Source organism: Prosopis cineraria, unplaced genomic scaffold (assembly GCF_029017545.1).
Source record: "Prosopis cineraria cultivar Desert tree isolate PC_DT_omini unplaced genomic scaffold, ASM2901754v1 PC5, whole genome shotgun sequence".
Lineage (NCBI taxonomy): Eukaryota > Viridiplantae > Streptophyta > Magnoliopsida > Fabales > Fabaceae > Prosopis > Prosopis cineraria.
The window spans coordinates 29,932,355-29,945,050 of NW_026555336.1; positions in this window are offsets into that span (position 1 = coordinate 29,932,355).

The following is a 12,696-nucleotide window of genomic DNA, read 5'->3' on the forward strand; positions in this document are numbered from 1 at the left end:
TTTTTTTATTATGTATATTCCTATTAAAAGCAATTATATTCAAGACACAAATAAATAAATTGTTTTCTTTTCTTTTCTTTTTTTTTTTGTAAAAAAAATTTATGTGAGGACCTTGCAAATTCATCAAGACAAGCGTTCAAGTTCAAAAAACATTTACAAATTGTTTCCATTAATAATAAATTTGATCTCATAATTGCGTGAATTATAATTAACATACCAACTGGTTCTTTGCTAGTGAAAAATTTTACCTAGTTTTTTTGTGAAGAAAAATTTTACCTTTAATTCTTACATTAGTTCTCTAAACCCAGCCGGACACCGGGTCATACAAGGCTGAACTGGATAGACCATTTGTTAGAGTCCTTTGTTTTTTTCCCCTTCAAAAAACAAATTTTTGGTCATATATTGGGCCAATGGGACATCTAGCCCAATTCAACACTTTATTTTATTTTTTGGGGTTAACGAAAAAGATCATTTTGGATGCAATTTTATAATCGTCTTTTATGAAAAAATTTTGAAACTTGAAACTCAAAATTTTTAAGAATTAACAACATCATAACAACGCCTAGTGAAAAAAGATAATCTATCATAATGTGGCAAACAAAAATTTAATTTTATATTGTGAGAAGTGCCCACATTGAGTATTATACTTTAAATAAAATTGCCTTCAATAAAAAAATTACCTGCAAATGACAAAACAAAAATATTAGAAATCAACAAAACGGTTATCCTTCTTTAAGGGAAAAAAAAACAAGAAGAAGCAAAGCGGTTAACGAATTATCAGACATCTTGTCCCCGTATAAGTAACTTTGTTAGCATTAAATATTAAATTAAACCAGCAAAGGTTGCCATTTTAACTTCACATCTGTGAGATGTGAGTGTTGATAATAACTTTTTATTGATTAACAAAACTATCGTAATTACCCAAAAAAATTGTAATCCTATTTTGACCATATGGATTGATGCAAGCCCATGTCCAAAATATTGGTGGAACCAACGCCCCAACCAAGAATTCAAATTTCGTGCACATGCACGTGTAAGGATTACACATATGGCTCCAATTATCTTGACTAAATTGAGATGGTTTGAATTTTTTTTTTCCCAAATGAAAAAAATACTAAATAAAAAATTAACATAATGTGAATTACTTTTGTAAGCCATATCATATTTATATTTCGTCATATCATTTCTTTTGTAAGCTAAACTAAAAAAATATACCATATCATCTCTCGACGCTGCCTTCTTTAAGAAGATTGGAAATGCTGCTATGGGTATTCTTTGTCGGGATCACACAAGGTGCTTTTCTTTGGGAGTTTGTGGATGAAATTAAGGAAATGTTTGGATATTTTTAAAAAAATCATGATTTTGAGTTTGTAATTGATTTTGATATATATATAATGGGTGTTTGAATTTATTTATTTATTTTGAAAACATGATTTTGAATTCATTATTAATTTTAATATGTAATATGGGTGTTTGGATATATTTTATAAAACCATAATTTTACCTTATTTTTAATTTTACTTTTCAATTTTAATTTTTAATTATGATTAAAATCAATCTTATTAATTAATTTTATAAATCAATTATATACCACATAACATAATCATTATGTTTTAAATCAATCATTTTAATCGATTGTTTTATGATCAATTATATCAAATTGAAATCCAAACAATCCCTAACTCATTTTTGGCTTTCATGTCTAAAGGTCTAGCCTTGAAATGAGCTTTGTTGCTAGCCTTAGACCTTGGTCATGACAAGGTCATTTTTTAGACTGATTACAAATTCCTAGTTAATTGTATCTTTTTAGTCAATCTGGCTTTTATTATTGAAAATGTAAAAATGTTATTTTTTTTATAGCATTACTACTCTCTCATCAAAGATTGGGTTCTCTCTTTGTTTTACTCTTCATTGGGATAATCAACCAACTAATTTTCTGTTGCTGTTAAGGAAGTTTGCCTAATAAGGTGGGTGTTTAGTTTGACACTTTCTTTATCTGCTGACCTCTGATGAGGAGGCAGTTAATCAAGTTGCTAGATCCCCTCCTACTTCTATGCAAGGGAGTTTAGCTTGTACTTATCTCGATTGACTTGATATTATCCTGATCATATCAAGACAGGTATTGTCTCAGCTTGAAAACAATCGGGATAGAACGCAGGATTACTATCGAGACATCCTATCTCAAATATTATACGTATGTTATTTTTTATTTTAAAAATATACATTAAATATATTAATTTTATTAATATAATTTATACTTATATTAATTATATTAATTATAATTTTAATATGTATAATTCTTATCTAAAACTAAAGTTTTTTATATTGATAATTTTAATAATATAAAATAAACAAGGTGATATCTTTCTTTATAACATATCAATTATATTAAAACAATTTATTCCTATATCTATCTATTTAATAATATTTATTTATATTATATTCTTTGCTTTATTTTCAGAAAAGTAATTAGCTTAATACATCTGAATTAAAGTAAAAGAATAATAATTTGATATTGTGCTTAGCTTGTCTATTGTTGTTGCTCTTATAACCTAGAGATTACTTATAATTGTTATTATAATGTCTAGTTGTAATTAATGTAATTCAATAATTGACTTTAAATTATTGTGATTTATGTACTTTTGTTGCTTTGATTTTAAACTTAATAAATTATATGATTTAAAATTTTAATAAATGTTATTATCCATATCTTTCTCCAACATTGTTTGATTTATCGAGACGGTGAGATATCTCGATCTTGTCTCAATTTTAGTTCAATCCCATTTTTTAACGGGACTAGATGAAGGATGAAATGAGATATAAAATAAAAATTTTAATCTTTTTTTTTTTTTTAAGAACGAAACATGGAATAAGGGTGTTTTAGTCTTGCCCCCGTGAACAAATGCGCTGGTTAATTCTTGTTATTCTGTTATTTGCCTTTTTTTGGTTTTTATGCTATCTGCTTTGTAATGCTTCGGGACTTATTATGTGTTAATGAGGTGGAGCACCTTTTGATCAAATTCATGTCTCTCCCGTTATTATTATTATTATTTTTAATCCTGTTTTATCAATTAGCGTGGATTTAAGTGCAGTCAAGCCACAATTTGGTTTAAATTTGGACTAAATTTCTTGTTTAAGTATATAAAAATTTATAAATTTAAATTTAATTCAAATTCAAATTCATTTGAAATTATAATCTTTTTATAATTTCAAATTCTATCTATGTCATATTCATTTAAAATTTTAATTACCTCAAACATTTCATTCTCTTCACATTTTTACTATCAATACATTTATAACTATTATATCTTTTTTTATCTTTTGTTTATTAAAAAATAAAAATAAACTCATTATTTCAAATTTTTCATTTTCATTTAAAATTTCAATTTATCTCTCTTTTATATTTGAAATTTTCTAAACTACTCAAATAAAGAATTTACATATTTCAAATGTGAGATTTGAAATGTAAAACTTGAATCTAAAATCTAAATCCATCAATTTAAACATTACCTCAATGTTATTTTCTTTTTCATTCACTTCAAAACTTCACTCCTTTAATGTTGAATCTTTGATTACTTATCCTTAATAAACTTTTTTCATACAATTACTTGATGTCAACGCTACTACATTAAATTCAAGCATTATCAAGCTAAATAAAAATAGCTCTTCCAAGATGAATTTTTTTTATATATCCACAAGTTCATAACAATACACCTTACTTAACACTAATCAAATTGCTTTTATTCAACCCAGTCATGTTGAAGACTATGGGCCTCTAGACTACAAGCAATGAATAGGGAATGCAAAAACAAATAACCTAATTGCATTAATTCAAACATTCGATACAACCAGTATTTATATACAAAACTGAAAGCAAAAATAAAGAATACTCCCCCTCAAGTTCAAACTATGTACATCTATGGTTTGTAACTTGTTGAGAAATTTTTTGTGAAACTTATGTCCCAAGGCTTTGGTAAACACACCAGCCTCTTGATCCTCTGAACGAACATGCTGCAAGGAAATTAATTTTTGCTGAAGCTTCTCTCTAACAAAATGACAATCAATCTCTATATGTTTTGTATATTCATGAAATACAGGATTGTTTGCTATATGTATGGCTACCCTACTATCGCAAAATACCATAACAAGTTTAGTATTGTGCAGATCTAAGTCCTTCATTAATCCCAATACCCACACTATTTCTGACACAACCATGCTCAATGCTTATACTCAGCCTTTGCTGAGGATTTTGACACAGTTCCTTGCTTCTTAGTCTTCCAGGAGATTAAGGATTCTCCTAACTTCAAAAGATAGCCAGAAACTAATCTTCTTATAGTATGGCACGTAGCCCAATCAGAATCACAGAAACATCTCAATGTCAAATTAGTTTTGGAACTAATCAATATTCCTAGTCCTGGTTTATACTTCAAGAACCTCGGCACATTCTTGGCTACAGCCATGTACGCCTTTGTAGGATTTTGTATGAATTGACTCAGGTTCTGTACAGGAAAAGATAAATCAAGGCAAGTCATAGTCAAATAAATCAACTTACCTATTAGCCTTCTATATTCTCCAGGATCTTTTAAAAGTTCTTCCCTTTTATTTCTCCCTTCTTCATATGTTGTGAGTCTCAAGTTGTGAGCCATAGGCACTTTTAATGGTTTACATTCGCTCATACCTGTCTCAAACAATAGATCCAGTACATATTTTTTCTGATTCATTATTATTCCCTTTCTAGAATGAGCCACTTCTATTCCTAAAAAAAATTTCAAAACACCAAGGTCTTTTATTCTAAACTTGCTGTGCAAGAAATTTTTGGTTTGTTTAATATCAATTTCAGAACTTCCAGTACTCAATAAATCAACCACATATAAAAGGATTAATACAATTCTATCATTAAAATGTTTCATAAACAGTGAATAATCATGTAGACTCTGATTAAAACCACCAAATTTAAGTACTTGTGTTAGTTTAAAATTCCATTGCCTTGATGCCTATTTTAATCTATATAAAGATTTATTCAATTTACAGACTACATTCTCCCCTTTACTATTAAGTCCCTGTGAGATAGTCATATAAATATCCTCATCAAGATCTCCTTTAAGAATGGATTATAGACATCCATCTGATGCAAAATCTAGTTATGTTAAGTAGTTAAGGAAAGCACAGTTCTAACAGTAACCATTTTTACAACTAGTGAAAATGTCTCTTGATAGTCCACCCCTTCCTTTTGACTATACCCTTTGGCTACCAATCTAGCCTTATAGCACTTAATGCTTCTATCTGCTCTATGTTTGATTTTATATACCCATTTTGACCCTATTGGTTTCTTACCTTTAGGTAATTTCACTAAATTCCAGGTCTTATTTTGTTCTAGTGCTTGTAACTCTATATTCATTGCTTCTACCCACTTTTTATCTTTAATGGCTTCCTGGTAACTTTTAGGTTTTGGGTTAGAATCAATAGATGAAAGAAAGCACTTATGGGATTTAGATATAGAATCATAGGATATTTGCTTCTATAAAGGGTACTTAATATTGGAAGCATCACAAGTGGAACAAACATAGTCCTTGAACCAAATAGGGGGCCTTTTATCCCTAATAGGTCTTATCCTTTGTTCCTCTTGATTATTAGATTCAGTTATGTCATTATTCTCAACAAAATGTGGCTCTCCTAATTCATTTAATTCTGCATGTAGTTCAGGTATAAGATCGGATATACCACAGTTATCTTCTTTATTTTCAAACTGGAGAAAATCATAACCATACTAGAGCATTTCCTTAAAAGACTGTTGAGCTTCATTCTGTTTAGAATCCTTGACATCCTTAAAAGGGAACTTAGTTTCAATAAATCTAACATGTCTAGATACAAATAAACGGTTAGTTCTTAAATCAAGTAGAATAAATCCTTTTGATTCTTGGGATAACCCAAAAAAACACATGGAAAAGATCTAGATTTAAATTTATTAGTAACAGTTAAATCAGTGGCAAAGGCAAGTGAGCCAAAAATCTTTAATATATTAAAATCAGGCGGCTTATTGTAAACCAGTTCATATGGTGTTTTAAATTGTAGGATTCTTGATGGGGTTCTATTTATCAAGTATGTAGCCATCTAAATACATTCACCCCAGTAACTAATAGGAACTCCAGATTGTAAGGCAAGGCATCTAGACACTTGTAAAATTATCCTGTGTTTTCTCTCAACTACTCCATTTTGCTCTGGAGTATTGGGACAAGTTGTCTCATGTAAAATCCCTTTATTTTCAAAGAAAATTTTAGTTCATTGCTCAAAAATTCCTTACCATTATCTGTCCTAATTCTCTTAACAGAAGCAAAAATTGGTTTAGAACTTATGCCACAAAATGCTTAATATGAGAAACAACTTTATTTTTATGTCTCATCAAGAAAATCCAAGTAGTCCTAGAAAAATTATCAACAATGGTAAGAAAATACTGATAACCTTGATGTGTGGGTTCTCTATATGGTTCCCACACATTTATATGCAACAATTCAAAACAACATTGAGTCTTAATAGAACTAGAAGAAAAAGGCAGCTTTGTTTGCTTTGACTGAACATATGTCTCACAAATTTTATTATTCCCATGAATAGTATCCTTTAACAAGTGTAAATGTTTCATAACAGGGAAAGAAAGATGGCCTAATCTGCAGTGCCATAACCATTCATCACTAAGTTCATTGTCTATATTAGTTTCAACAGCATTAACAGCAAAATTGTTAACAATTAGAATGTATAATCCCTCCAACAATTTACCAGTTGCCTTCATCTTGCCATTCGGAAGGCCCTGCACCAAACAGATGTTAAGATAAAAGGCTACCATACAGTTCTCTTCTTCAGTCAGCCTAGGTACAGATATTAGATTGAAACACAATTCAGGAGCATATAATACATCCTTTAATTTTATTCTTCCTAATGATGTAGTTCTTATATGAGTAATTAGGACTCTCTAACCATTAGGAATCTTAATATTTCTCACAGGACCAGTATATTCTCTATAAGAATCCAAATACTTCAAATCACTCACCATATGAGTGGTGGCTCTAGAATCCAAAATCTAGCGTATTTTAGATTTAAAATTGAGAGAATAATGCAAACCTGCACCCGTAAGAGCATGCACAGTAATCTCTGAGTCCTTCCTTAGCAATTGTAGGATTTGCTCATACTGCTTTTGTGTGAATGTAGGTGCCACAATCTATTTTATCTCATTGACATTGTTAGCAGCTTCATTTTTCTCTTCGGTTGGCTTGCTTTCTTGAGACCATTTACTCTTTGCTCCTTGGAAATTATTTGGAAATTTGATAATTTCATAGTAGCTCTCTTTAAGGTGTCTTCGTTTATGACAATAAGAGCATTCTAGAGATAAGTTACCACGGCCACGACCTCTTCCACGTCCTTGTCCTCTTCCTATCGCTATTGCACTTCCTTCTATAGAAGATGGTTTGTTGGATATACTAATAGTCCTCTGTGTCTCCTCCATGATCATATTATACACTTGATTCACAGAAGGGAGAGGTGACATTAAGAGAATCTGACGAGATCGGTACCTTAGCTAACGTGCTGAAACACAGCGTTCTATGCTAGTGGAGATACCTCAATGGATCAAATTTCTTGATTGCGCAGTCCACTTCTTGAAATTTCAACAAGTGACCTTGCTCATGATACCATGTTGAAGACTATAGGCCTCCAGACTACAAGTAATGAACAGGGAATGCAAAAAAAAAAAAACCTGATTGCACTAATCCAAACATTCAGTACAGCCAGTATTTATATACAAAAACTGAAAGCAAAAATAAAGACAAATACAAAAATATCCCTCACATAACCTCAATAAGTCACGTAACATATTTATTTTTAAGATTTTTTATAAATATCTTTTTATTAGAGGCAATTTTATTTAAAGCACTAACAAGTACTAAATATGAGAATCTATCCTACCTGAGATTTAAATCTTGGTTCTTTACATTGTGAGGAACTATTCATTTTTATTAGATCCAACTCTCATTGCTATTTATTTATCAAGATGGGTATTTTTTTTTTATGTAAAGACTTGTAAAAATTGATGGGTGGTTGCGTGTCCCCTGAATGTGGAACAAACTGGGCTCTAAAGCAGGCCCATCATCCCAGCCTATAACACAATGACTTCTGAAATTTTTCTTTTCTCTTTTGTTGAAAGCATTAGGATTAATCCAAGAAATTACAAGTTTTGGTGATAGTGCCCTTCTTCCCAACTTGTCCTAACACAATCACTTCATCCCAATTTTGCATGCTTTTGTCTCAATCATGCTTCAATACTACTATGCCATTTATGTATTTAGATTATTTTGGTATATTAAGCTAATCATAAAGTTTTTGTAAGGGAAAAGAATATATTTCTATTTTTTTGATGAATTATTTGAAATAGTTTTATTAAAATAAGCTTTTCCCAACACATCATTCATATTTTTAGCTTGATCCCCAATTTTTATTATTAGGGAAGTAATTAACTTACATCCTTCATCCAATGAAACTCAACACACCCTTTGTACTTACAAAGGGTCAAACTTGCAACATTACACTTAAGAGATACTTTAAAGAGGTATTTAGTATTATTTGGCTACAAGGTCACAAGCAAGAAAGTAATTTATTGAATTTTTTCCTCCCCTAATTTTGTTATAAACTTCTCCTTTTCAAATCTATTAGTTCATAATTAACAAATAAATAATGTTATATTTCGTATTAAAACTAATATATTTACTAAAAATAATTTTAACCTTAGAAATAGAAAAATAAAACAAGCAAATGCTGCATAAATTTTCCAAGCAATGCTTTCTTGGCAGTACTACACTTCTTGAAACATTATCATCTTAGAAAGTATGAATGATTGAACCAAACCACTCCTACATAAATTTTTTAATTGGGACAATAATTTAAATTTATAAACCATAAATTTATCACATTTGTGCCAAATCATGCCAAAAACTTAAAAACAAATTACCACAAAAAATAACAAAATATGCGGAAATTTTTAAAAAATAAAGAAAAAATTTAACAATTTTTTTTAAAAAAATCATAGTATTCATAAATTATAAATAAACATAAGAACAATTGGATTTGAGGGGAACAAGAGAAGAAATAGAAGGTGGAGCCATTGATTTGATGTGGCTATTGGTACCAACAACACAATAACAAGTGCATCAGTTTGCCAACCTGCCATGTTTCCTCTGTCATCTTCTTTGTTTTAGGATAACCAACTTCTTGTCTCTCGTCTCTTTCAAAACTTGCCTACAAATCCCATCAACAATGGTGTTCGAAGATCAAACCAAATCTGATGGACCAAACCAAACCGATTGAAACCAATTAAAATAAGGTCTAGTTTGGCTTTCTTTTCTATGACATTCATTGGGGTTGGTTTTGCATGAAACCTGATGAATTGAAATTAGACCAAACTTGTTTGAATTTTTTTTAATATATTTTATGATATATTGTATTTATCTCTCAACAAATACTTTTACTTTTTATTTTATTATATATATATTTTATGACATATCATATGTATTTCTCAATTATTTCGTCCGTGTTGTTGATATTTCAGTCTTAAAAATGCATATTGTTAACACATGATGATCATTTTGTGTAGTTTATTGGCCTGTTTGGTTTTGGTTTTTATTTTTATTTTTAAAAATTGTTTTATAATATAGTTTTTAAAATTATTTTTAAAAAATAAAATAAAAATTCATTTGGTTATATCAATTAAAAATAGTTTTAGAATTAAAAATAGACTAATAATAATGATTATAGGTAGTTAATGATAGTGATTAATAATAAAAATTGATTAAGGTAATTATAATTTTTAATAATCAAATGTAGTGTATTTTGAAAATAAGAAAAATAAAAATAAAAACAACTTAAAGTTGTTCCTTTTTTTATTTTTAAAAAATAAAAAATGAAAAAAATTTTATAAACAACTAAATAAAAAACACTTATCCAAACAAATTTTAATTTTTTTTTTTCAAAAATAAAAAAGTTTTTAAAAATAATAAAACAAACGAGCCCTATATTTCTATCATTCTACTATCATGTTTTATGTACGAATAGTTCATTTAATTTTAAAGAGCTGTCATATTTAACTTGTGTAGTAGAATGATTTGAAAGATAGTGTCTTCATGCACGATCATATCAAAATTATTATTGAGTTTTCCAACAAAAACTCGTGTAAGTAAATCTAGTTTTATATTAGTAATCTTATATTTGCACTGAGAAAATTGATGTTTGAGTAACAAAACTCAGTTTAGCAAAAGGAGAGAAACAAACATAGAGTGGAAGCTATGTTTGTGAAATTGAATTTAAATCTCCAAACTAATATCAAGATACACCCTGAACATTGCTATTCAAATCAACCTTGATTTACATTAGGCTTCTTTTTTCCCATCAATTTTGGGATGAATTTATTTGGATTGGGCTGAATTCTAAATTTCTTTTCATAGCCTAAATGCACTTTGCATTTTTGGCATGCAAAATAAACAAGGAATGGACCATATATTATACTTATGGATGCAATTGTGAATATTTTAGTGGGGTTTTATATTGTTGTTTAATGCGCGTGGAATTCTTCATGTTGATTTCGTTGCATATACAAAAAAACCAAAAAACAAAACAAAACAAAAATTAAAAAAAAAAAAAAAAGGAAGTAAGAAAACTGTGTAGAAGCAGACATTAAATGGTTGGTTTCATAGTCATCTCCAACTGGGGGGTATGACAGGGCAGCCACCTACATGGGCCCCCACCATTTTGGTGATGACTCTACGCAAATAATGACAACTAGATAATACTTTTTTTTTTATCTCAATTTATAAAATTTTTTTAATAAAATTAAAAATATCAACAAAAATTAGTAAATATGAATTTTTAAAAATATATTTATTTAATATAATTTTATTTGTGAAATATTAATTAGAGAGATAAAATGTAACAAGGAAGGGGCTTAATATTAGATGAGTATAATTAATCAAATTTTATTTTTGATTAAAATATTTTATATTTTGAGATACTACATTGCTTTTAAAAGTATCTTATAAAGTGAGATAAAGAGAGTATTCTTTTTCATGTCTTGACATAAGTTTCAATTTTAGAAAACACATAAATTAAGGAAACGTTAGTAAAAATTAGGTCACATTTGGTTTATAGAAAAAAGGTAATGGAAAGGAATGAAATGATAGGGAATGGAAAGGAGAATGGAAAGGAATGAAATGATTATGATTATAAATTTATTTGATAGAATACTTAAGTAGGTGAGAATGAAATTTATTTATATTATTTATTTAAATATAAAGACCATAATATCCTTATCATGATGAGGCAACAACCACCTTTTTCTTATGATAATACATTTGCCTTTTTTGTATTTTCGTTCAAAAGTTTTTCAAATGTTTATATATACCTACATGCATACATATATTAACGTGCTTGAAGAAAATTATTTTAAATTTAAATTTTACTTTGTAAAAGTATAAATTAAGAAAGATGTGTGTGTGTGTGTGTGTGATACGGAAGGAGTTAAATTTAAAATTTGACTAAATTCAAAAACTTCTTAAAAAATATTTTTTATAAGATTAAAAATATTATAAAGAGAAAATAATAAATGAAATTAAAACAAAAAAGGTGGGTGTGACAAGTTAACAAGGACATTTTGGTAAAAACATATTGAATTTAAGGTGGGCAATATGATTCCTCCCATTTTTTAAAAGCTTTCTCACGTCTGAAAATATGGTAATTCATGTTCTTGAAAGAGACCATTTCATGTTTCTTACAGGCAACCAAATATGAATGAAATAGAAATGAAAACATGATTATCATTCAACGAGCCAAGATTTTTGTAACCAAACAGGACCTTAGTTTTCTTTTCATTGCTCAAGATATCATTTTATCAAGAGCAATTTTGTTTAAGTTACTGTCAAGATTAGATGATAGTTTTCTCTTTCAATTTTTATACTCAACTAAATGCCATGAGAAAGAATGCATTTTTAAATATTAAGCGTGAGATGGGTAATTTAGATTTTTTTTAAGAGGCATTTTTTTAAAACATGTATTCACTACAAATACTTATATTTAGGAATTAAAAAAAGTCTGAAAATTGACACTCATATTAAAGGATAGAAGATGTAATTATTTTTCCTTGTGGAATGCACTAAAAGAATAATAATTTAAAACTATTCAAAGATTATATTTATTTCTATATTGGTACCCAATCCTTATTGAAATATGCAAATAAATACTACAAGAAGAAAAATGAAATGAAATGAAATGAAATCTAATAAAATGTGTAGAGAAAAATTTTAAAAATAAAAAAGTTTCACAAAATCCAAAAAACATTATTCATTAATTATGAATGTATAAAATGATTTGTGCGTGCGTGTTGATGGGAATAAGGGATCCAGCTGGCTCTCAATCTCACAAAAGCATTACTTATTCCTTGAACCCACTTTTTGCTTTGATAATTCCAAAATATGTATTCCCTTACTTTAAAAAAATATAAAATATTTTTAATTAAATTTTAATTTTAACAAAATAATTATCAACTTTAATATTAACATTATTTTTTTATATTTATTTTTATTTAATATTCTATAATAAATATAAAGTCATTCATCAATAAGAACACTTAAAAAAATAATAATTATACCTCAAAAGATTAAAAATATT